Source organism: Hippoglossus hippoglossus, chromosome 21, assembly GCF_009819705.1.
Source record: "Hippoglossus hippoglossus isolate fHipHip1 chromosome 21, fHipHip1.pri, whole genome shotgun sequence".
Taxonomy (NCBI): domain Eukaryota; kingdom Metazoa; phylum Chordata; class Actinopteri; order Pleuronectiformes; family Pleuronectidae; genus Hippoglossus; species Hippoglossus hippoglossus.
The window spans coordinates 4,195,881-4,221,233 of record NC_047171.1 but is presented as its reverse complement, the minus strand read 5'-3'; the positions used below and the strand labels follow the sequence as shown (position 1 = coordinate 4,221,233).

At 42.5% G+C, this 25,353-nt stretch overlaps 1 long non-coding RNA gene across 1 annotated transcript; it reads left to right on the top strand.

Moving 5' to 3' along the window:
• Positions 1 to 6,206: 6,206 nt before the first annotated feature.
• LOC117755062 lies at positions 6,207 to 24,998 on the top strand. The gene is made up of 4 exons (XR_004612535.1): positions 6,207 to 6,216; positions 17,509 to 17,514; positions 18,055 to 18,056; positions 24,747 to 24,998. It is a non-coding gene; the product is annotated as an uncharacterized LOC117755062 (long non-coding RNA).
• The last annotated feature ends 355 nt before the right edge of the window (positions 24,999 to 25,353 follow it).

The following is a 25,353-nucleotide window of genomic DNA, read 5'->3' as shown; positions in this document are numbered from 1 at the left end:
GTTTCTAACCTCTCAGGTGACCAGTCGTTTAAAGAAGAACCTCTCACGCTGCATGGAGAGCAACTGTTATTTGAGCTTGTTGTATATCAGTAATGCATTTTCCTTCGAGAGGGAGAGAGCGACCTGGAAGATACATTACTTGGCTCAGCGTTGTGGACTTTGCCTTTTGAGGGCAATCTTTTATTAAATCAAACAAGACGTCCGATAGTTGGATGCGATGCAGCGACACGGAGTAATAACCGCTGCTCCCTGCTGTCCGTCCTGACAGTTTAGTGGAAGGAAGAAAATAAAGAAACACGTAAGAAGTGTGACGAGGAAACAAGACACCAGAAATATACCAGACATGATGTAAACAGAGACAAGATGAGCAAAGACGTGGGGAAATGTTAATAATTTACCAGGGTGGAATATTTAATTTGGTGATTCTTAGACAGCTGCTTGTAGCACTTCGAGTGAGCGGCGTTGCATTCTTGAATCATGTAAATCTGCCCGGGGGCTTCATCCTCTCTGCCTTTTTGACAGGTTCCTTGTATTTGCTCTGGAAGTATTCAGCCGGGACCTCGTGCATGTGAGCCGTCAATGCTCGGCCAGATCCCTCATTTGCTACCTGTCACGGGGCTTCAACAACATGACTAATGAAGTAAATAAATAAATCTCTCCCCCTCCGAGTCCTTTCAACTAAATGAAAAGCCGCCCAGTCGCTCTGAGCTCTATTCTGAGGTTACACTTCCTTGATGCGTCTGCCAGGCTTCATCAAGCAGCATTAGGAAGGAAACGCTCTGCTGGAGAGGAAGAGGGAGAAGAGATTCTATCATAATCAGAGCAGTGTATGAAGTGTGGCTCAGTTTTTTAGGATGAAAGGTGTTCGAGCATTAAAAACAGCTGCCTGAACCGACCCTGTATTGACACAGCTGATATGTATACAATCAAAATCTTTGATTATTATCAAGCAACAATAATCTGCTTGTCAACTGTGGTTATGCACGTTCCAGATACTACTGCTATACATATAATAAATATAATATAATAACAATTCTCTTCAATTCACTTCAGGTTCTTTTCTTTGTTTCCACACAAAACTTGAAAACTTTGAATTTGACGAGATCACTTCCAGCTCACATCTGACAACTTCTCTTCCCACAGTCGCAGCAACTCTGCTCAAAATCCTATTGTTGTATTTTATATAAGATAATATAACATATGTGGTGCAGTAAGAAGGTTGCTGGTTTGAATCCTGGTTTGGGTTTGGTTAAGTTTCTCTGGGTACTCCAGCTCCCTCCTGAAGTCTAAAGACGTGCATGTTGGGATTTGGTTGATTGGAGACTCTTGACTATAAGTGTGAGTGTGACTGGTTGTTTGTCTATTGACCTTGTGATTCGCTGGTGAGCTGCTCAACTCCCCCCCGTGATCTTCACATGATAAGTGGGATAGAGAATGAAATAGAACAACAAATGTGGACCCAGGATTGTATCAGGTTTATAGCTTGTTCCATTCTTAGTCCCCAGAGTGAGAAAATCCACGTTTTGACCCAATATGGCTGCTGATTATACAGATAATATATAATGATATGTATTTTTTTAAGTAGATGATCTTAATATTCTTACAGCATTGATTACTGACAATTTTTACCTTTGTTACAGACAAATCAATAAATATCAGCTGCTGATATAACGTTGCCAGTGGGTATATTAGGGTCCTTGGACGTGTCGAAGTAGAATATTTTCAAATGGACAACTTTGGCAATTTTTTTTAAAGTCGAACTGTTTTAACCTGAACATGTTTTTAAACATCAACAAAAAGAAGACGTAGTGACTTTGACAAAGGCTGCAGACATCTGAAAACGATTTCGACAAGATAGATGAGCCCAATCATCTAATTTTCTGTTTCCTCCCAGATTCAGCAAAGCCCAGCCTGAAGGGAATAGCTACAAGCAGCTGAAAATACAGCAGTATGTGCGGTTTAGTGACATCTAGTGTTAAAGCTGCATAATACAACTTACTCCCCCCCCTTCAGGTGGCCTCCAGGTATCATAAAAACGCAATGGACAGTCTCTTGGTTTGTCCATTCTGGGCTACTGTAGAAACAAGGCAACCTAGTGGAAGTGGACCTGCTCCCAATGTAAATATGAGGGGCTCATTGGAAGGTAATGAAAAGCACTTTTGGTTCATTATACTAATATAAACCTAATTATGAATATATCTTATATCCTCCATACTCTTTATATTCCATTTTGCATAGAGATCCTCCGAAATCCTACACACTGGGTCTTTGAAGTATTTGTATTTTTAGCCATTTTTTAAAACCTCAACCCCCGATGGAATTGAAATTGAAGAAAGTTAAAAGTCAGTTTATCTCTGGCCTTTGACTCGATGATCCCCTTCTCCTTCTGTGAACTTCAGATGCGACTGATCCCTTTGCTTGTGTTCGTCTTCATATTTAGACTTATTGGCAAATCACATTCAGAATGAAAGGGGCACGTTTGCTTTTCACGTGGTGTGAAGAATATGATGTGAGAAGCACATCAGGGTCTTCACGTCTCCACATCAAAGAGCCAGTGGAAATGTGAAGTTGACGGAATTGTGGCGTTCGCGAAAGCGTCCTTTGTTCCTGTTAATTAGCTGCCGGAGCTTCCTTACATTATCTCATTTATTCACATTTCCTAGCAACGTGAGAGTGTGATGCAACTCACCACTCGAGGTTTTTCTCCTTTGCTCATCTTTTGCAAACAAGTTTGACTGAAAAGCAAATTCCTGTTTGAAAAGAAATTATTTTCATCTTTTTTTTAATACAGCGATTTTCCCCAAGGACGGCAAAACAAATGTTCCATTATGATTTTCATTCTTTCAGCGTGAGTCTCTGTCCATTACTCCGACTCGCACTCAAACACAGGTGGGGATCAGGGCCGGAGCCGGGGCAGCGGGTTGAAATGTTGCTCAAGGGGCCTCTGGCAGGCGTCCAGGATGAGATGCAGCACTGAGGATCGACCTCAGCTCCTCTGCTCTGCCATTGTTCTCCAACCAGGAGAGCCGCTCACTGGCAAGCAAACAAACACAGTTAGATTTCATGTTTATTTATCAATATCTTTAAATTCAGTTGAAGCACTGTGTGTTCTGAAGCAACCTGCATCTCTACTTTCATTGCAGTTGCTGTTTTCTAACAGTGACCTTACAATAACCCATAATCTTCACATTCATCCTCACATATCGGTTTCTGTACATTCAGATTAGCGGGGCTAAGCACGGCCGCCCCCCCCGCCCCCCTGCTGTGAGCCTGGAGCGGGAAACGCATGTCGTCACAGCTCGGCTCGGCTCGGCACAGCGTGGCTAAAGTGGGCTAATGGAAAAAAACCCTAATGTAACTGACCCTTCTCTAAACCCTTTCCCCCAGAACAGCCAGTGTCCAATCACTGCTTAGCAACTGTTACTAAGCACAGGGAGCTTGTTAAGCTGTGGAGTCCTCCTCATGCTGAAGTGTTGTGCACGGGGCTGTAATAAGAGGTGCTCGAAGGTCCGTGTCTTGTTTTTTTTTGTGCCTTAATTTCCATTGATTTCCATGTCCTCTACATGGCTCAGAAAATGATGATCAGTACGGTGTCACAAAGACAAACGGGAAAACACAAACGATGCATCTCAAAAGTCAACAACAAATCAAAACAACAAAAGGAGAAACGAGAAAATACAACAGCAAATAAAAACCACAACAACCAAACTATTGTTTGTTCATTTTTGTCTGTTTTTTTTTTTGTGTGGTTTGTCTTTTTTTATTTTTATCATCTTTCTTTTGTTTGTGCTTTTCCTTTTGTTGTTTTGATTTGCACTTCAGGGCCATAAAGACCTCACATTCAACTTGGGTCTCTTTTTATTAGTTCCTCTCACTGTCATTTAATCATTTCCCGAACATCACTCAGACACAGGAGGGAAGATTGGGATCATATTTTCCACAATCCCACATATTGCAGCTGACATAGACAAGAGCAAGGCAGTAATGATTCCAGATTTACTTAACATTTTGCTTACATGTCTGCCAGTTATGAATTTCATATGGCAAATCTGGATCTGTCATTGTGAACTGTATGAATCATGAAAAGCTAGAAAAAGGTTTGCACAGTAACTATGAAGGTCAAGAATTAGGAAAAGCACTAAATCATAAGGGAAGTCAGATAATCAATAGTTAACGATTTAATAAAAATGATAAATGATGAGAACTAACAAATGAAAAACTCATATATTATTTGGGTTGCACTCGTCAACCATTTTAACCAAATGAAATTGGACCATTTAACCACAACAGTGCGGTGTTACATTATTAACCACCTCACCCACACGTCTCTGTGGCTGTCAGATGTGTCGTAGGAGGAAAGTTTCGAGTCGAACAAGCTGATGAGTTTGGGTATCAGCGGCGCCGCGAGGCAGGAAGCTGACGCCCCGTCCTGTAACTCAATTAAGGCGACAACGGCTGCGAAACCTGAGCCGAGGAACCAATTTCCAAATCTGCCCGGTTTTAATCGGCAGCGGCGGATTGTGCAGTGTCAGATTGTGTGGCGTTGTTACTCACTCCACCTGAGGGAAGTGACAGTGGGGGTAATAAGATTCTGAGGGGCCCTGTCTCTCATCCACATCAGCAGCACTAAACAGCATGAAGAGAGCCGGGGATTACGGCTTTAAACCTTCTCCAGCCTGTGGACGAGCGGCTGTGGCTTGTTCTCCTTCGCAGCTTTCTCCTCTTTCCCCCTTTTACTTTTCATTGCATCACAAAAAACACGTCCACACTTGATGTTAAGGGAGAGTTGTGCAAATGAATCAAGTGCTAAATGCTTTGGGGTGAGCATTGTCATCCTGCACAAATTAAATGAAGCAACCAACAAGTGACTGTACACAATATAGCTGCTGCCAAGGTTAAAATCCACTCCCACTGCGGCCAGCAAGCGAAACACCAAGATACCAGTCCAGTGCAGGGGAGGAAATAACCTCCATGTGTTGCAGGAAATTACCAGTTCACTGGTGCAGCCCTGTTGTGAAAGTACAGACCACAGACATCACCAGCTCTGAAAGGGCACAGAACAATGGCCCTGGATGCAAACAGTGCACAGCAGAAAGTATGCACCTCCTCCCTCTGGATCCTGGGCTGTTTAAATGGGACCTGGTGATTTCTATAGCTCTGTAGTAAACAAAACACTTAACACACCAACACAGCCCACAACACAACACAACAAATCCCCTCTGATGAGCCATTGTCAAATGAACAAACACAAATTAGTTCCTGCTTGACTTTTGTCTCAACCTGTTGGGCACTGGTCTGTGTCTCCCATGTTTCTCTGGGTTTCCCCCCTTCCCTTGTGTCTGTTGTTGGTCCTTTTGTTGTCTGTGTTTGTGTCTTGTGGGCTGGATGTGGCATCCGCACACCAGAGACTCATCCTTCAAATCAACTCAACAAGTCTGATGCAGCACATAACCCCGGTTCAAGCCTCCAGACTCTGATTGTTCATTCACTGTGAAACGCTGCAGTCGAGCTCTGCCTGTGCAGTTTTTGAAAAGTCTCTCGCTGGGCGGGCTTCGCTAATATTCTGTCTGTCCGCGCTCAGGTGCATCATCCGTAAACCTTACTGTTATTGATGCTCTGGATTTGGAACTAGAAAGTCAGAGGTGGCTCCTGACCAATTTCTCATTCAATAGGAACTCCACCAACACACACTTAAAATATCTCAACAACTCGGAATTAATAATACTTGGGAGTGTCTCTAGAGAACTACAAGCTTGTTGCATGACTGCACACGGCAGAAGTGGTATCGACCAAGTTTATGCTGAATCCTGCCTGGACGAGAGAGAGAGAGAGAGAGAGAGAGAGAGAGAGAGAGAGAGAGAGAGAGAGAGAGAGAGAGAGAGAGACGCCCTGGCCTACATTTACTAATAAATTAATTAGCATCATTAACTATAGGATGGGCACACGGAGCTCTCTCATAAGGGATGGGGGGTTATGGTCGTGTCTGAGCTGCGTCCATGTTGTTACCACGTAATGAGTTAAAAACTAATAAACACACCACACACACACACCAGAAGAACGACTTCCCAAATTGGGATATGGAAACATCCAAGCAGCACATTAATGCCAAGAGGTGACATATGGAGAAAACATGTTAGTATCAGCACTAGAACCCACAGAGATTGAAACAAGAAAACTGTAAGATGAAAGTCTATCAGATCGATATCGTCCAAAAGGGTCGATTCTCCAAGGAGCACAACTTGTGGATGTTCAGAAGGACAAACTATGGAGTTCAGTGGGTTCTGGTTCAGACTCTTTCTGTGTCGAGTGTGCATGTGCTACTCATGTCTGAGTGAACCTCTGTCCCTCTTAGCTGCCTCACTTACCTTACCTCGATCATTTTTCAAGTTTTACAATATCTTCAACCTTCTCCCGTCTCTGCTCCTGTGTCCAGAAAATACCCAAGCATAAATCCTTCAATAAATAAAACTAGTTTTGAAATATTAAACACACAAATGGAGTGCAGAAGCAGCTTCTGGCAAATAAAGTTACAGGTTCTCTCGAAGGACGTTGGTTATTTGATTCTGTAAAGCTAACAGGACCTTAACTGGAAACTGCACCTCAGGGTGAACTGAGAGTCATTTTGTGATTCAGCTCCTGGTGAACTCACACTTTGTTCCGACATTTGTCCTTGAGCTGATCAAAGATCCTGAGGTGTAAACTCAAAGGAGAAAAAAAAAAACTCTTCCCCTACGTAGTGGGAATCCATTTATCTCCCTGAATGGGATGTCTCATCTGACATCTGGGCCTCCTGTGTGATGTCTTCTTCAGTGATAGTGACCGATTTATAGCCAGCTCTGTTACTTTCTCTTTTTTTAAGGAAAAAACAAGCCCGGGACAGCGATGTTAACACGAGACGGAGTGAAACAGACACACAGCAGTTGTCTGTAGACACAAACACAGATAGAGACACACAGAGACGACCGGGCAGAAAGATAGTATCGTCCGTCCACAGTGATTAGAGAAGCCTCTTACTTGTTTGTTTGTGTGAAAGCAACTGGGAGGGAATTGAATTTTATTCAATTTATTTATCTTTCCGTGAAACACTGTGCACTTCGTCTTCTCGGGCAGTTTGAGTCCGATCTGGATGCAGCGCAACACTCACTCACTCCCTGGATGGATAACGGGTTTTATACTCACAAAGAGGCCGAACATACAGGAGAACAAATTGAAAGTGATGTGAATTAGAATATACTGGTGCAGTGTTTTCATTAGTGAGTGCTCCTCAAAGAGTTCAATTTACTGTCACTTTTTAAAACAGTCTATGGTGCAGGGTGAAACTTTGCGTTCATCCTACCTGGTGTATCTGCAGTGAAGATTTTAAGGTGAATGTTTTGTCTGTAGTTTATATAAATGTTTAAATGATTTACTGCTGTTATTTTCTGACACATTGTCTGTTCTGTCTGTCTGTTGATTATTTGACACAATCGTCTGACCCAACTTCAAAACTTTCCAAAAACAAAAAGCTCTGCAGCGACAGAACAAACGTTGTGCTTTTACTTTGAAGAGAAATTGCCAAACTGGAAGTGATTCTGTGAAAGTCGTTGCCCTGACAGAGATTTGCACCAGTCAGATACGGTGGTGATTTTGACCCACGGTTTGACCCAGTTTGCCGACCACAGCCGTAGTTCAGCCGAGGACGTATGAGAAGACACGTTCTCCTCCACAGACAGAAGACACACTGCCCAGTCCCCACTGTCTCCTGCAGAACGCTGGACACCTGTGTTTATTCAATTTCTATTCATATTGAACATGTCCAAATTGCACCAAAATTGACACTGCACTTCCCTGGGCCCTTAAGAATACATATCTGCCAAGGGTGAGAAAAAGATGATAGATTCACAACATATGCATTCAACAGATGTTTGTCTACGAATTCCACAAACATCTGGATATATATATATATATATATGAGCTTGGAATACAGACATCTCCTTTTCACCTCCCGCGCCGACAGATACAGATTTGTTAACCTTATGGCAACATCCTCAGGTATCCTTGATCATATTCTCTCACACAGTGACATTTTAAAACAATAGGAAAAAGACGACTGCCAAATACAGATCTCCCTGTCAGCACTTCACTATACAGCTGTAGACTTCAATCGCCCATGAACGGTGCAGAGGGAGGAAACGTCAGAGGGATCTGGGTTTTTACAGCTCGTACTTCTCTCGGAGGCTGCACGCCGCTCCGCCCCGGCTTTGCTGCTCGATAAAGCCGCACTTGTGAGCTGTGAAGTTATTTTTTCGCAGGGAGAAGTAGTTTCTGCTTTCTTTCTTATTCAGGGACTTAATCAGCGCATCTGCTCCGTTTCCCAGAGGAACCGTTTCCCTTGTCAATAAGATCTTGTTTTTCCTCTTCAACAGAAGGTGTTTTTCTTTTAGCTTCGACTTTCCAAACTGGTCGATGTTTTGTATTAGATATAAACTGATGGTAGATATTAAACAGCCATTTCTGATATGGCTCTTTCAGTATTATGAACATTTCCTCTCCAAATACACTTATTGCAAAGCTTTTTTCTTCCGCGAGCTGCCGACTGACTTGTGGACAGACTTTGACCTTGTGCGCCACTGACCGGTCTCTAAATCTGTCAAAGAATTTCCGAAAGCTTCTGATGGATTAACACAAATCGCTGAAGCCCGTAACAGTCTGGAACAACAAGGCCTGAAACTTTAATAACAAAACAGGTCATTTGGCTGCGACGTGTAAACCAGCCATTAATTAGATTGCCTGGTCAAGGTCAGAGAAGGTTCTTGGTCACGGGGAAACAACAACGAACTGAAGTCATCGGATTTCTGTGCTCGACAATTAAGTGAACTCCAATTTTCACAAATCACTTCAATGTTAACAGCAGTTTTCTTTCTTCATCTTTGAAAAGAACGATGAGAAAAAGAAAAAGTGGATTGTTTTTCATGAAGAGCCGCATTGCTCGAGGGCTCAGGGCAATTTTAAAAACATGTCCAGCTGATATCTGGCACCATGATCGACATTATAAGACAGTTAACAAGTGTCTTGTGTGTTTATGACTTTACATCTGTGTCTTATTCCAAACATTGACTGAGGGACACCTCAGCTTTATTAATGTTGCCACCTGCCCCCCCCACACCAAATACAGGAGCTTGAGTATGAGTTGAGATTTAACACTGAACAACTTCATAAATCAAACTATGAAGATTAAGTGTGCGGCTACAGTTCATCCACCAACAGAACAACCCCCCCCCCCCCCCCCAGGGAACAGGTAAGGACCCAAATGCAGATGAAACACGAACAGGAAAGTCTTCGATTTGATTTATGGATTCTGGTTGCAGTGGAAAAAAACTCAAAAACTCAAAAACACAGTCAACAAACCAAAGGGGAGAAATCCCAAAAGTCTACACATTCTTTACATTTAAAGAAAAAAACTAAATAAAGCCTCATATTCAACTTTAGCTCATGTTTTTGAGCAGCAGCAGCACTTAATGGATAATGTACGCACCAGTGGAAAACTCTCACTCCCACTGGGAAAAGTGTTTTTTCCAGTCCAGAAACTATTCCGTGCAGGAAAGATGTTCAAGGTGCGTGACGGCCGTAAATAATTCAAGACCAGAATTAATTATAGAAAACTAAATGTCCTGTCTGACTTCTTTAATATCCGACCGAGAACACAGTCGTTCCCTCACGTGGACCCAACACCTTGATTTGAAAAGATAAACAGGGTCGTTTTTTAACTTTGGAACAAACAACAGAGTCATGAGGAGATTTACACAAACATAAATAATCTGCGACGTAATTAAACACACTTGCAGATCATCGCTGTAAATCAGCGTAATGAGCAAACTAATGAATCCGCAGCGTCACACTGTTCATCACAGCGATTGCATTTTGCCACTGATGCGGTTCATGGGTATTCAGATCACATGAAGTCCAGCCAGTAGTAATTTGCCGTGCGTGGCCTTTTCCCTGCCTGACCTTTCAGTGATGAACGCGGGGCCGGCGCCTCTGTGTTAACCTCCCAGCGCCTCCGACACCAGCTTCCCCTCCGCCGCTGCCTCTGACGTTACTCCAGACAGATGCTGGGCCACCACTGATGGAAACATTTTGTTGGCAGTGTGTAATGAATGTGTTTGACAGCACGTGGAAGCTATAAACACGGGAACAGCCCAAGAGTTTCCATGAGGAATATGTTCAGGGACAAGTGCATCGTGTTGTGAGGACATCGTCTTACGTGTGAAACAAAGTTTACTGTTGCTGTGTCACTGATTCCTGGACTCTTTTCTAAATGATCGTGGTTTACAGCTCCAGTCTCACGCCCATAACTCTGGCCATCCATTCTGCTGGTGATGACAACATTATGTGTGACTCTGAGATGACTAGATGTAATCAGATCCCCAACAAAATTATGCATTAGTCTTCCACAGTTTGGTGTAAACGCTGTGTTTGGATGTTTTGTTAAACTTTTGCATTCATAACAATTGGCTAAGAGCCAGAAAAGAACGTGATTATGATCACACAAAAAGATTCTGAAAATTGGAATTGGACGTAATCGTCTGAACACACAAAAGCAACAGAATGAAACCCAGTCAGATTGATCCTTGAATAGTGGGAAACAGTTATATAATCAAGGGGAATTAATTAGTTGACAGCAGGACACAAAGCTGTGGAGCTACAGAGCTTTGATAGTTTTACAGCTCAGGCCACAGTCACAGGAAATGTTCAACAAACCTTAACGAGATGTTTTCAGGTTGTCTTTGCAGAGACTGAATGCAAATGTAAATGTGTTCAAGTCAGCAGTTCATCTCTCTTTAGATGTAATATAGTCATAAATATACATTAATATTCATGTTAGATGAAGAAAGTGTGTCTCTCACTGATAAATAATAAACATGTGTGTGTTGTTCAAGTATTACTCATGTTTAAAAGACCTGAATCTGTTTCCACAGTCACATTATGAGGACTTGTCTTCCTTGTTGGGATAAAATTAGACAAACATAACGCAAATCATTCAATTTAAAGGTGAAGACATGTTCTGAGGTTAGGTTAAGTTTAGGTTAGAGTTAGGCTTAGGGTTGGCAAGTAGGAACTATGGTCAAGGTTGGTGTTGTGGCTCGTTTGTTGGGGATTGGCTTCATTTTCTTTTTTTCATTAAAGTTCATATATTAAGTTGTAAAGTCTCGGTTTGAAGTGCTGAGAGAAAAAGGGACAGTTTGACGTGAGGACTCTTTCCAGACAAGATTCATATCCTGTCTATAAAAGTTACTCCCGATGATTTTCCTCTACTTCCCTTTCTGACCTGTGGTGAGTCGTCCAGCTTCCGCCTGTCGCTGTGGCCACACCAACACACTGGTTATTTCAAAACCAGTGACCACGACATGAGTCAGACTTTGTGTGAGATTCCAGTGAGAGGCATGTGACTGAATGCAGATGACACACGAGCAAACCGATGACCTCAGTCCCACGAGTGCAATGGCTTTTTTTTTATCAGAGTCTGAGATAATGCACGTGATTAACACATGAGCAGGAAGAGCTGATGTGCAGGCGTCTCCCTGGTTTATGATTAGTAACAGATAACGGGACAAAAGACACTAATCGCACGTATTTCATTAAACTGCTCACACTTAGATTCATCTTTCCTGAGATCCGTGAGAGACTGGATTTTTAACACAGAATTCATTATAACAGAACCAGTAGATTTACATCAAACCCAAACATGTGACGTATAAAACAAACTAAAACAGAGGAAGGGAGTTAAATGGAAAAATAACTCGTCTCTGTCATCATTCAAAAACAAAGTCTTGTCCATCACCTGACAGATTCTATATGTTCACATGCAAAATGTGAACGTAGAGATGATGAAATAAGTAATTAAAACCTAATATAGCTAATATGACAAAAAATAACAATCTGTGAGAAAAATATATTTAACCTGTACTTTGTTCATGTCCCATCCACTGATGTGGAGGAGGCAGGGTTTATGAACTATACCGCAGCCAGCCACCAGGTGGTGATCAAGTTCTGTCATGTCGTTTATTTACAATATGACCAAATCCCATGGTCCTCATCAGCAGACTGAGCTTGGTTCATCATCATGGAACCGGAAAAAAATGATAAAAACATGCTTCTAATTACCAGAAGTATTTCTGCTCTCCAGTCAACCTAATGTACTTTTCTATTTTCCTATGTTGAGCAAAGTTGAGGATATTATTGAAAGAAAAGTTACAGTGGGGAAAACTCTGCCTCCTGCCTCTTTGAACGAGCTGTTCACTGTGTAATCGGATTTCATTTTCAGTGCTGATAAAAAAACATAAGCTGCATTTATTCTGAGGAGAAAAGGGAATAACTTTAATATCTCATATCCTCTATCATTTCTATTTAGCCACACAGACAGATCCCCTCTTGTTACCATGTCTTACCTGGCCAGTCGTCCTTATGCCTACGTCCCATGATCCGTTGGATAATTTAATTATAAATCCCTTCAGTAAGTATTTCACAACCATTGACAATGACCTTCAGATCGTCCTCGCCTCCAGACATTCCATCGTCCACCCGCCTGTATTTCATCCACCAGTATCTGTCAGGTCGTGTGTAATGGAATTTTTTCAATTTACATTCACTTATTAGTGGGTTTCTCTTTTGATGTCTCAGTGAAAATCACGTGAAGATGTTTTTCTTTAATTCCCTCAAAGCTGTCGGTCTTCATTCGAGAAAACCAGCTTCCATCCGTTAAAGCTTCTGGTTCCCAAACGTCAAAGCAAGCGAAAACACCCAGAGAGAGAGTAATCTAATCCAAGCCCACACACACAATATGTTGGAGAAACTTGTGAGATCAAAGTTGCACATTAAGCGGAAAAATAATTTGCATTCTGGGATTTGCCGCTACGTTTGTGTTTGTTACTCTGGGAGGTCTTGAATTACCGATGCAGAGTTTGTTCTGAACATTTTGTTCTTGGCAAACAAACCGTTGCTTCCATCTCTTCAATCAATGGCAGGTTTCTCTCTGGAGTTTATTTGACCTTGAGCTGCCGCGATGGGGAAATCTGGACTCGTCTTAATATCACAAACATGTTGCGACGCCACATGACAGCGTGTAAATAAAATAAAGCGTCTTTGTTGCCTTGAGTGTTGGGTTTTGGCAGCCAGATGCCGGGACTGTTTTACATCTGTGTCCGGTCGTGTGCTTTCCTTTGAATAACAAGCACACGCCCGCTCGCTGCCATACTTATGATTGTTGATGGCAACTGTTGAAAGGATTCTCTTCTCATTATGTAAATCTCCCGGGTCACGCCATATTTGCAATGGCCTTTTTTTTTTTTTAAAGAGAGGCCAAGTTGCACTCACATCTGAAGTTTCTTAAATCATCTCTGAGGAGAAGCAGCAGATAAACAGAGACACAGAGTTTTTTTTTTCGTTTTTTTACAGAAATGATAATATTGGTGGTATTTTTTATTCATTTATTGTTGCTAAAATGTTAATTACCTCTATTTCATGCCTTGTGCCTCACAAACAGAAGCACACACAGTTACTGCTTGGTCATCGGAAACTAAAACAATGAGAAATTCACATAGAAATCCATACATTTTTGTATTGTATGTAAATGAAAACCTTAAATTCCAACGCATCAGCACAAGGCGGTGTCTCACTCGTATCGATTTCCTATATCCACAGCACTACCCTGAACTCCACTGGAGGGAAGAGCAGCATCTGTATGCATGGATGTACTGTTCCATATGTATGACTCCAGTCTCTGTGTGTGTGTGTGTGTGTGTGTGTGTGTGTGTGTGTTTTCTTTATAAGGGTTTTTGGAAAATTAAGCTATCATCTTTGTTTATATAACTGTTGCTACAACCCTGAAGCCTTGTTCATGGTTATTGTTGTGTCCACAGTGCTGTAGTCACGTGTCACCTGCTCAGACATCGTGTGTCTTCGGCCACTCTTGGAATTCTGCCGGCGGTTTCGTTACCTCGACGGTGACGGGAACGTTCCGGTGAGCGGATGCAGTGATGAGTCGGGGGGGTCTTTATAGAGCAGTGTTGATTGCTGGATGAGCTCCAGGTGGCCTTTCCCGGGATGATTGGGAACAGGATGAAGGCTAGATTGCCACGCCCCGCACACACACACAGACACACACACACACAATGCATGAAACACAGCCTCAGCAGAGCTCTTGCCACTGCCAAGCCACAACTGTCCCCTTTAATTCAATCAAGCTGTGACAAATTGCACACACTCATCGAGGTTAGTTCCCTAAATACGTTATATATTCAATCCATGTGTTATTTTCTGGGAAGTTGGTGAATACGCCCGGTCTCGCAATATTAAATCTTCCGTGTCCCGCCCTTCCACCTAATTTTTTTGGAAATCCAATCAGAGAGTTTAGCAAAACAAAAGCCGCAGGTAGCAGCAGATTCACATAATGAACGATCTGTGGTTTAATCACCATGATTCTCCCCTCTCTCTCAGTTTTGTTATTCATTTGAATCACTGTCATTGTGAATGTGGTCGGGCTCACGCTGGCCTGGTTAAACTTTAGGTTGAATTAAATCCAAAAATACTCAAACCATTTAAAACAACCACAGATCCTCTGCAATGAAGCAGGTGACAAAATGGATTTCAAACTGTATTAACGACTGAAAATACACAAATTTGAACATGAACAACTGTAACATAACATAAACTAATGTGATATTGATTAATCTTAAAGCTATGATATCAAAGTCACTGAATAACGGGGAGGTATAGTGCTAAGTGATGGGCGGTTATAGCTGCAGACAGTGAGAGGGTTCTACAGCACGCGTCCACTCGGGGTGAAGGTATTTTAAAGCACTGAAACACACTAGTTACAGCACTTTTAAGTTGTTGTCGTATAATCATGTGCTTTCTGCCTCTAAGTGGAGCAGGACATGCCAGTGAAGAAGACGACAGAGACAGAACGGTGAAGATCCAGAGCCCTGAGATGTGGTGGAGAGCTAAGTGGACCTTGTGTGAAGATTTACTTTATTAGTCATTTATTTATTTTTGTGAAGCTGCTGTTTACAAGGTCGGGAGTGAATGTTCAAGCTCAGCCCACACAAATGCACTGAAAAGCTGCATGTTTTCCATCTGCGTTATGTTTCCATACACCAGCCACTCCACAGTTTGCTGTATTGTGAGCAGCAAATTGAAATATCAAAGCCTCGCTGATTATTATCTGACGATTCACGATGATCAAGTGTCACACTATAGAAAATATAGTGGACAAAATAGAATCAATACATCAGGGAGGTATTGCAGACTCAGCCTCTGACTCTCAAAACTCATGTATACAGATATAACAGTATATCAATAAACATAAAATATAAAAATCATCTTTGGAAGATTATATGTCCAATTCAGATACGTTACATATCTGCATTAATTTGCGAAATTGCACAACATGCATGGTACAGAAAGATGCATTCATTGGTCTCAAAACGTATTTTATAAACTATTATAACCATGTTTTTAGTTTTGTATCCTCATCTTATAAAACACTGCTCCCCTCGCTACTGCCTCTGAATATTGTGGGATTTTTTACTTTTAAATTTGCATTCGTATACGGTCAGTATCAAACACCTCGTGCCCCCAGGACGTCCCTGTGAGACCTTTTCCTTATTTCTCTCTGTATGTTTATTGTCATGGCAGCAGCTCCATGAAGGGGGGGGTAAGCTCTTTTGATTAGTGTTTCCTTTGTTTCTTCTGTTTTTGTCTACGCTCAAAGTTCTGTGATGTTAAAAAAAGAACAGCATCTTCCAGCTTGAACTTTGATGTGATTTGGTTAATGGGAGCAGGAAAACAGCAGCTCACTGTCTCAGGCCGATACTTCTTCCTGTTGTTGGGAAGTTATACAACAAGCGTTGTGTTTTTATTCTCCAGTCCTGCCTCATCAGGTTGAATGCAAACAAGTTAAATAGGTGTTAATGAAAAATAAATAACTGAGAGTCAGCTTTGACCTGAGTTGTGGCTTCCAGGGGTTTGCACAGCCGACAGCGAACAGACTACAGCTGCTTGGTCGAGATGTCTCCGGCCTCCGAGAGCCCACGTGTGTTGATGAGCACCTGGGAGCCGACGAAGCCAGTTTCCCCCTCAGCGCTCCAGCAGTGACATCAATGTTATTGCTGCTGACATAGCCGAGCCCCGACTCTTTGATTTTTTTGTTATTCCTCTTCCACGCATTTCATTGAAACACCGAGTGAAGGCACATTCAAATGTCAGCGTGCTGCTGAAATAATAACAACAGGCTTCTGATCTGCCAGGCTGCCTCCACATATTGTTTTGGTCTATAAGCCACATTTACATTTTAACTAATGCTTCACTAAAAACATATAGAAAACTAGGCTGTTGTTGTTGTTTTTGAAATATAATCTGTCTATGTTATGAAATACATGTTGAACTGGCGACGTATTAAAACTTGAAAAGCTTAATTTGAATGAAATGAGGCTAATAACAGTGTTGGTTACAGGCAGAATACTCCTCGTACCGCTGTAAGTACTTATTCATTATAATATTCTTATACATTGTAAGTCCTATCAGAAATGAGCCCCCATGCGGTTTTATCCTTATGTAAATATAGAGATAATGAAGTGTTGTGTGCCGCTGTAAACAATCAGGTCAAAGACAGATTTGCCTCTTTTCCATCTGATTTTATTTTTCTCATAGATGTTTTCGTCTAAAAGCTGCAACTGTCAGTGGGTGTAAACAAATATGGAAAAATATTAAGCTAAATTAGAAAGACAACAACTTAAATGGTATGTTAGCATCGTAAATCAATGGCGAAGTGGACACAACGCCGTGAGTCATAACAAGACTATGCTCTGCAACATGTGAACAGGGAATATAAATGGAATGTTATATTACCAGTGTGAAAATAATGACTAATTCTGAATAAGGTCAATATTCGAATACAGAAATACAGGTGAATAAAGTCAGTTAGAGCTTCAACAAAACACTTTCACATCAAAATCTAAATATCTAATCCAATCAGACTCAATTGTCAGTTTACCAGACAAACAACAGTCGTGCAGGCAGAACGAATACGATTAAAAACAAAAGGAGATAACTCAAACAAAAACAAAATGAAAAGCATAGCCTCACTGAACCCTTCTGAATATTTAACAATTACAATCATACCCTTTTATACTCAGAAATAATATCAGCATGTTTGGTAAATGTAGCCTACTGTTAATTATATTGTGATTATTACTATTATAAAAGAAACTTTGAATTAACTGTATCAAAGTAAGTTGTCTCTTTCTACACATGATGACCAAGGTGTTCTAAAACTCGTGGGCACATGAAGACACATGTTAACTTTGGGCTTCTCTCTACATGCAGGAGCACATGTAGGAGCGTTGTGTGCTCAAAGTGAGTTTCCCTTTAACAGTGCGCTCAATAAAATCATGATTAAAGCAGAGTGGAAATATGGAGCACGGCTGGAGACTCCTGGGAACAAATCTTGATCTATAGTAACTACATCAGCAAAATGTACGAGTCAAATCAGTTTCTGTGGCTATCAACCATCCCTGATCCATGAGATCTTCTCCCCTCGCTGGTCTCCAGTCTGTGGTTTCTTCTACATGTCCCGGCATCATGTGGCGACCTCATGATTCAACGATGAGTACCAGTCAGGTTTGATTTTAATATATCCCTCTAGTCTCCATAAGACTAATTCTTCTGTATTGAGCAAGCTGGTAATAGATGTGGACATAAATTAACAACAGCCAGTGTCCCTGGAGAAGCCTCTTTGATTCCCAGCCTCAGCGCTCGAGGCCCTGCTGCTAGATTTCTTTCCAATTATAGACTTTATGCACTTCACATGTTCCCATGCCACAGTGAGCTTTACAGGGTCTGCTGATTGTTGAACCCCAGGTCAGGTCTTACTGTACTCCGGTGTTAGAAACCCTCTCATGCGACTGAAAGCCACTGCCCCACACCTGCTCCCCCCCCCACCCCCCCGTCTCCTCAAGGACGCGTCTCAGTTCCCGTCCCGCTTCCTTCTCAAAGGTAATTTAGAGAACGGCAGAGAAGTGATAGGTGTCAGTTCGAGTCCAAATTGCTTGTCTCCGGCTCCTCCACACTCGTGAATGCATCCTGTCAAGTGCTTTGACCTTGGGAAACTTTTACTCTGCGCCCAGAACTTGATTTGTCAACTCAGTCTGCGACTCTGCATCACAGCTGGTTGAGCGGTTGAGGATGTGAACACGTCACACGTCAGATGGTATTAACCGAGCGTAATTTAAAGGTTCACGAGTTCTTCCACAGCTCCAGGAGTTAATCGCCCGTCTCTCCCACAAGCTGAGCCTCAGGCACTGCTGCGATGTGTTCTATTAGACATTCTCTCATGTTTTATTTTAAGAGAAGGGTTTTGAATTTACTTACATTAATTTGTATTACTAATCTAGTCTGACAGACCTTTTACTTACTAATACTACTTCTACGAGTATAATTGCCCAAATGTGTCTAGCTGTCAGTCTGCGGGTCAGAATCACCTCCAGATCATTCTGAATCTATTTTTATTTCACAGTATCAGACACTGACGCAGACGGACCGACCCACAATGGCAGTCATGGTAATTACATTCACATAATTACTTCCTGTTTGTGTCCTATTTGTCTTCAAACTAAAAGCACAACATTATTTTTGTTGCTGCAATGCCTCATCCTGCATACTGAGCGTAATGAAAAGTTGTGAACTTGTGTCTGAAGATTGTGTTGATTGCGTAACAGAGTCTGAAATAGCCGACATGTAATGTACGAAAACACAACAGCAGTAAATCACATACAAAAGGAATAAAGCTAATTCAATTACATTTCATGAAAAACAATGACTACTAAATATTCATTGCAGATAAACCAGGTAGGATGATCACATCCTGGAGGACATATCTCGTTCCAGCTACATTCAGAAATATCAAAAATAAAACACAGAGTAAAATGAATGAATTTTCAGTGAAACACAGACGTCCTGTATCTCCGTCTCACCTGGAAGCTCTGGATCTGAACCATGAAACCACTGTGCACGAGGCGCCAGAGTGAAGCTGTGGAGCCTCTGTTTAAAAGTTCACTGCTCCCGTTTGATTGATCATCACACTCATTAATTTCCCCGGGTCTCGCTCCTTTAAATTCATGAGGCGTGATGAACGATTTGAGGCTTAATTGGTGAAACAAGCATCTCCCTTCTCTCTCTCTCTCTCTCTCTCTCTCTCTCTCTCTCTCTCTCTCTCTCTCTCTCTCTCCTTTCCCCACAGTTTGACCTTCAGAAGCGACAGATGTGAAAGCAGATTAAGGTCAAGATGTGTCTATTTGCTAAATTACAGTACACACAAAAAAGGTCAAATTTGCATGAGCTGCAACAGGTGTGTTTAGGTCCAATCCCATTTCACCCCTTAGCCCCTCCCCTCTGTTTTGCATGTTCACGTGTAGGGGAAGGCTGACCTGATACTTTGTGGGATGGAGGGGGAGGGGCCAGGTGTTCGGGCTGTACAACCCTCGAAAATGGAGATTTTTCAGACCTACACTTTATGAGAAGGCTGTGAGAATTTCCCAGAATACTTTGCGAATCACCGGCAAGCTGGGAGAGAGACCCACAAATGTAGCTAGCGTTAGCATGCTAGCATTTTTTTTTTTTTTGCATGATAATCCCATATTTTAGTTTTAGTTTGAGAAGTCCGTGGCTGAGTTTTAGTCTGGACCGACAGAAACGGAGACGCGTTGAAACGATGATTCTCACGAGTTTAAATCTGCCTCCTACATTTTAACCTCCTGCCAGGTTTTCAATTCACCCCTCACTGTTGGTTGTTCCAGTCAAACTCCTGCTGGATTATGTCGGGCATCTGCAATCTGCAGTGTGTGTGTATGTTTGTTTGTGTGTGTGTGTGTGTGTGTTGAAAAGAAAAGAGGAATTGTGATGCAGCCACTAGAGTCTCATAGTTCAATTATTAAATCCTGATGTGTCCAGCACGACCACACACTCAGTTTCATTTAGCTTCTCTGTACATTAACACAAAATCCTCACACACACTCCCGAGACCTGCCGATTAAAACATACAAAACACACTTATTTGTGTTGTGATAGTGAATGGCAGCAAAGCGCCCTGTGTACCAACGCCACAGTGTGTCGGCCCACGCAGTAGAACTGAAGGTCCTCCAGGAATATAGTTATTGGCTGTGTGACTTGTTCCATTGATTCATCATTAATCCAGATCTTTGCTGTCTCAAGCTTGTCTGCAACAACAAAGTCGACTTTATTCCCTCAAAAGAAAGTGTCTGGAACCAGGGGTCTGCCCCGGAGGATTCACGGGGACGGCTTTCCATGCCCACCCTTCAGCTCAGGACATAATGCATCCTTGTCAAAGAGATAAACAATAGAAGATGTCGCAGCACACGCTCCCTGTGTGTAGCGTAGTACGCCAGCAAACCCTCTGCCCAGGGCGAGATAGAGATGCAGGGGGGGGGGGGGAGAACAGCACTTGGCATGGAGATCTTAACAGATGCTCTGGCACAGTGGGGAAGTGTCAGTCGGCTCTGCATGTGGGCTGCTGGGAGGCAGTGTTTCTGGCACTATATATATATATATATTTATTTTGAATGATGTCAGGTACATTGAACTGCAGTGTAGTTTATACTGTACTATTCCCCATGGCTTTAAAATGAGTTATTCTGACAGGTATTAGCTAATTAGTTGTAGGAAACAGGTAGAACATTGTTTTTCTTTTTAACATGCACAAAGTATTAGATTTATCAAATCGAATAATTAAAACCATCAATGTGCATATTGGACATTTACCATTAACTAAAATATCATAAAACTGAATGCATTAAACTCTCTCCTGCTGCATTCACACCAAACACAAAGCTGATTTCTACGTTGTGGAACTGTTGTGAGGATCAAGTGTAAGAAATGCGAGTAAACACAATCTGCAAATATCCAACCGTTCTCCTTTGGAATTGAGGAGAGGACAACTGGCTGAAGTGACCCGTGTGTGTCCACAAGACGCAGGACACTGTCTTCTCCAGGAGCCGTGTCTGAATGACTGCAGGCTGCCTGAGCTAACAGGTCATCAAACTGACCAGAGGCCAGTTTGTTGACCTGTTAGCTCAGTTTGTTGCCAGGATTTCTCTACAGTGAGATTCATTCTAAATGTGGATTGGCTTTTGTGACATTGCAGCACGCACATGTTTTGCTCAAGTTCAAATATTTGAATATTTCCAGCGAGTGAAGCTTCCGTAGTATTTTTTTAGCAAATGTTCTTAAAACAGGAGAAGATGTTGCATTTTGCTGTGGACACCATGTGACACTGTAACAGTAAGGCTGATTGATGTGTGTGACACCGAGGAACAACGCATATCAGGATTTAGAGAGAGTGATACTTATTTAAACTAAAATGAAAAAGATATATAGCTGCCACCGGACTTACATTTGTACTTAAACATATTGTCCGACTTAAGCTGCACAGGAAGAATTCATAATGGATGTAGAGATCTTGCTTGATGGAGCTGAACTGAGATTTAATCGAGCGGTGTGATAATAAAAGGATTATTGAGAGTGCATCGTGAGTCACATTAATCACGCCCTGCGAGGCCATGAGATGAAACTCTCCTCCACGTCGAGCTCCTAATGAGAGGCTTCCCACCGTGGCCCCGGCTGAGAATGCCCGCACTGTGTATCATTTCCGGCCATGCACACTAATAATAAGCACTGTGCTTCTCACTTGAGGCGTGGAGAGGGGCTGTTTGCTGGCCCACGCCGGAGCCCTGAATGCTCCATTCACGTGAACCACGTTGGCCTCAAAGCCGGGGCCCTTCGCCGGGGCCATTTGGCTTTGCAGAGGAGGAAATGAACAAATCACAACTGTTTTGTTTGTTTAGTGGGCTGCTCCACTGGGGACATGCTTGCCTGGTGGACTGCCAAGATTCATTAAACGTTCTTTGCGTGGCCTCTTGGACGTAGGCGGCTTTTTTCCCCCCGGTTGTTCTGCACAATTGTCTGATTTCTCTTTTGTCGTCCTCTGCCTCTCTCTCCGTCTTTCAAAGGCCCTCTGTCCGTGTGTCGCTGCAGCTAACACGCTCTGTGACACCTATAGGCCAAAGGATGTGGTCTCAGCACATTGAAAAGCGAAGGAAGTGTTGATAGAGCAGAAAATTGCCCTTGTTGGTCCCTGAAGTGAGGCTGGGAAATTAGATAGCCGTGGTGATATACCTCCGTAGCCGCCGCAGAGGCTCCACTTAGCACTTTACCACACTGGGCAGCCATCGACCAGTGCCTCTCAGGCAGTCTGAGCCCTACCTCCTGATAAAAGAAAATCTAAATGCATTCGGACTCGGGCTAAGCACCGGGCCAAACCGGTGTGTTTGTTTGTTCAACCATTTTCTGTTTTTCATTTTTTGGCATTTAGAGTGAGAATAGCCATCGGGGGGGGGGGGGGGTGAAAAAGCCTGAGTGAGGATACATGTTGAAAAATATCTGCAGACGCATTCCTCACCCGCTGCATTGTCATTTCATTTCCCCAAAGAGGAGTTTCTGCTAGCCAGGGTAATATTGCTGCGAGGCATTCCCACACACACACACACACACACACACACACACACACACACACACACACACACACACACACACACACACACACACACACACACACACACACACACACCCACACACACACACACACACACACACACACACACACACACACACACACACACCAGCTCGGGCTGGTCCTCCACCAGTCTGATGAGCTGTCGGGAGGCTGTCACTATAATAGAGCTGTAAACTGGGCAGTACGTCGTGTAGCCAACACAGCAGTTGGTTCTTTTGTCCTTCACAAAGCATTTAACAGTAACAGAAAAAAAACACATTATCCACTGTGGTCTTCTTCTCTGTTCTCAGAGAGTGGTACATGTGCTAGTTCCATGTGATTATACATGTGAGTCATTCATTATTACACAACCAGACAATTATGCTACAGCACACGTATGTCATACATGCTCACTGAATTGAAATGCTTACACACTGGGTGACAGGCAAGACAGGAGCGGATCCAGGGGTGGGGCCAGGGGGGCACTCACCTTCAGCTGAAATCTGATTGGCCCCTGTCCTGTCATTAGTCTTTTCAAAAAATAAATCCTTACCATCAATACTGTGGACAGCTCAGCATGTCTTCATCTACGTCCTCTGATAAACTACAGCAGCGGTCGACCACTGGGGTCAAACCCCGGGTCAGAATCACAGCAAAGTCATTGTGATAATCTGATTCTTTTTATTCCACCAAAGCGGAATGAGACACAGACATTCACGTGAGTCGCTGCTGTTGATCTCCATCATGTCAAAAACAGTCATGGTATCACTTCCTCTTTAGGAAACTGCCTTCAAAGTTACAGCAGGTTTGTTTTGTTGCTGGAAAACTGAATTACAGAGCTTTTATTTTTAAATATTGTGAACTCAGAAATAGCCAAAATTTAAATGTATGCAAAAATAAACACAGCACAAGAGAACAGCACATTCCAAACAGGCAGGTTTACAATACATGTACTAATATACACGTGCATAGTCAATAATGTGTGGCTGAGAAGTACGATGCAGTAAAACTCACTTTCTGTCTTTGTCTATAAGCAGCAGGTGCGAGCAACAGGTCCGACTCTAAACAGTTGCCTCTGGAAATCCACTCTGTGTTTTTATGCACCTTCCTCCCTGAGGGACTCTTAACGGTCGAAGTGCAAATTTCTTTTCCGATGAAATCTCATATACGGTGTGATTACTCTTAATGAGCCAATCTGCTGGCACCCTGCTGTAAAATCTTGCCGTTGATGGTGTTAATGTGCACTAATGTGAGACCACATTGCCTCTCGCCTGGTTAGAGACCACACTAAAATATTATAGCTCCTCGAGGAGCCTTCGTGTGGCTCTTTAGAATTCGGGTCAGGTTTTGATGGATTAAACTGTGATACATTTTGAAAGTTGGCTCTATGCAGGTTCTTAATCTACACTACGAGGTACGAGCTCTTTATTAACAGGATTTGATTGCACTCTTTACAATCGAGGTGAAGAAACATTTGCTCAAAGCAAATAGGAGCAGCCTGATAGTGCAGCGTATTAAGACCAGCGGCGTTTCTGTTTCTGTTTGCGTTCGTGATTTCTCTCACGCATCTTTGAAGGCAGGAGGAAAATCGATGTGTGAGCTGAGTGATGAATTCCTACTGGCCTGCAGCGGCGAGCACTGGCACCACCAGCTGTGCATCCTCTGGCAGTGAGGGTCCAGATAGCGGCTCCAGATAATGTGCTGGAAAACAATTTCACTCCTGACAGATGAGCCATAATTCACCCTTTAAAGGCTGCTCTCACCATGACATCCTTATCAGCACCGCGTGCCCCCCCCCCCGCCCCCCCGGCTACTGCCTGGTGATTGAAGTCTGAAAATGTATTGTGTTTTTTTGTTTCAGCGCAGTTCATCATTTCCCCCTGTACCGTCACGAGGAAAGTTACGTAACCGACAAGAGGAGCGAATTTTTTTTCCACGATAGATCCTCAACTGCTCTTTTCTGCTGCTTTGTTTACTCTGCGTGACTCTCACATATCAGAAGAGGATGTGAAAAACTAGAGGGTGTTGGCCTGAAGTTTGTCTGAGATGTTGTTTAGTTCACACCAAAATGAAAATTGTACCGCAAGAACTCGGGATAGATGCAATTACTGCAGCAGTAACTAGGAGGATGACAACAGGCTAGAAATCTAGAATTGAGTACATAAAGCTTGAAGTACTCAAAAGGCACTTCTGGCAAGAATGAGTGTTATAATATGGGAAATGTATTTAAGTGTGTATTTACAGACGTCAGTATTCATGATTAAAAAATTAACAATGACTATTTATTATATCACCTCAATATTAACAGCTATGTACCACTTCAGATTGTCCAAAACATTTCCTTGTTCTTTCATTCTCATATTCATACAGACGACATTAGTCCTCAAATATATTACAGGCTAATGTAATATATTAGCCTATAATATTAGCCTATAGATAACAGATATTTAGGTTAAGAACATGGTGTAAATGATGCCATTTCCAGTCGGGGCTTGTGTGGTTGTTTTATTTAGGTTTGAAGAAGTGGTCGCCATTTACTTCAATTGTATTCTATGTGGCTGCAACGCTGTTTACCCCTGGACTCAAACACCTCACCCACATCTCTATCGACATAGTCCGGAGTAGATACTGAGTGAATTTTCATTTTTCTGTGAACTCTCCCTTTAAGCTGTGTGAAAGCCATTTTTCCAGACTGTTGCACCATTTCTATGATGAAACTGCAACGTCGAAATTAGTCTTAACCGTCTCCT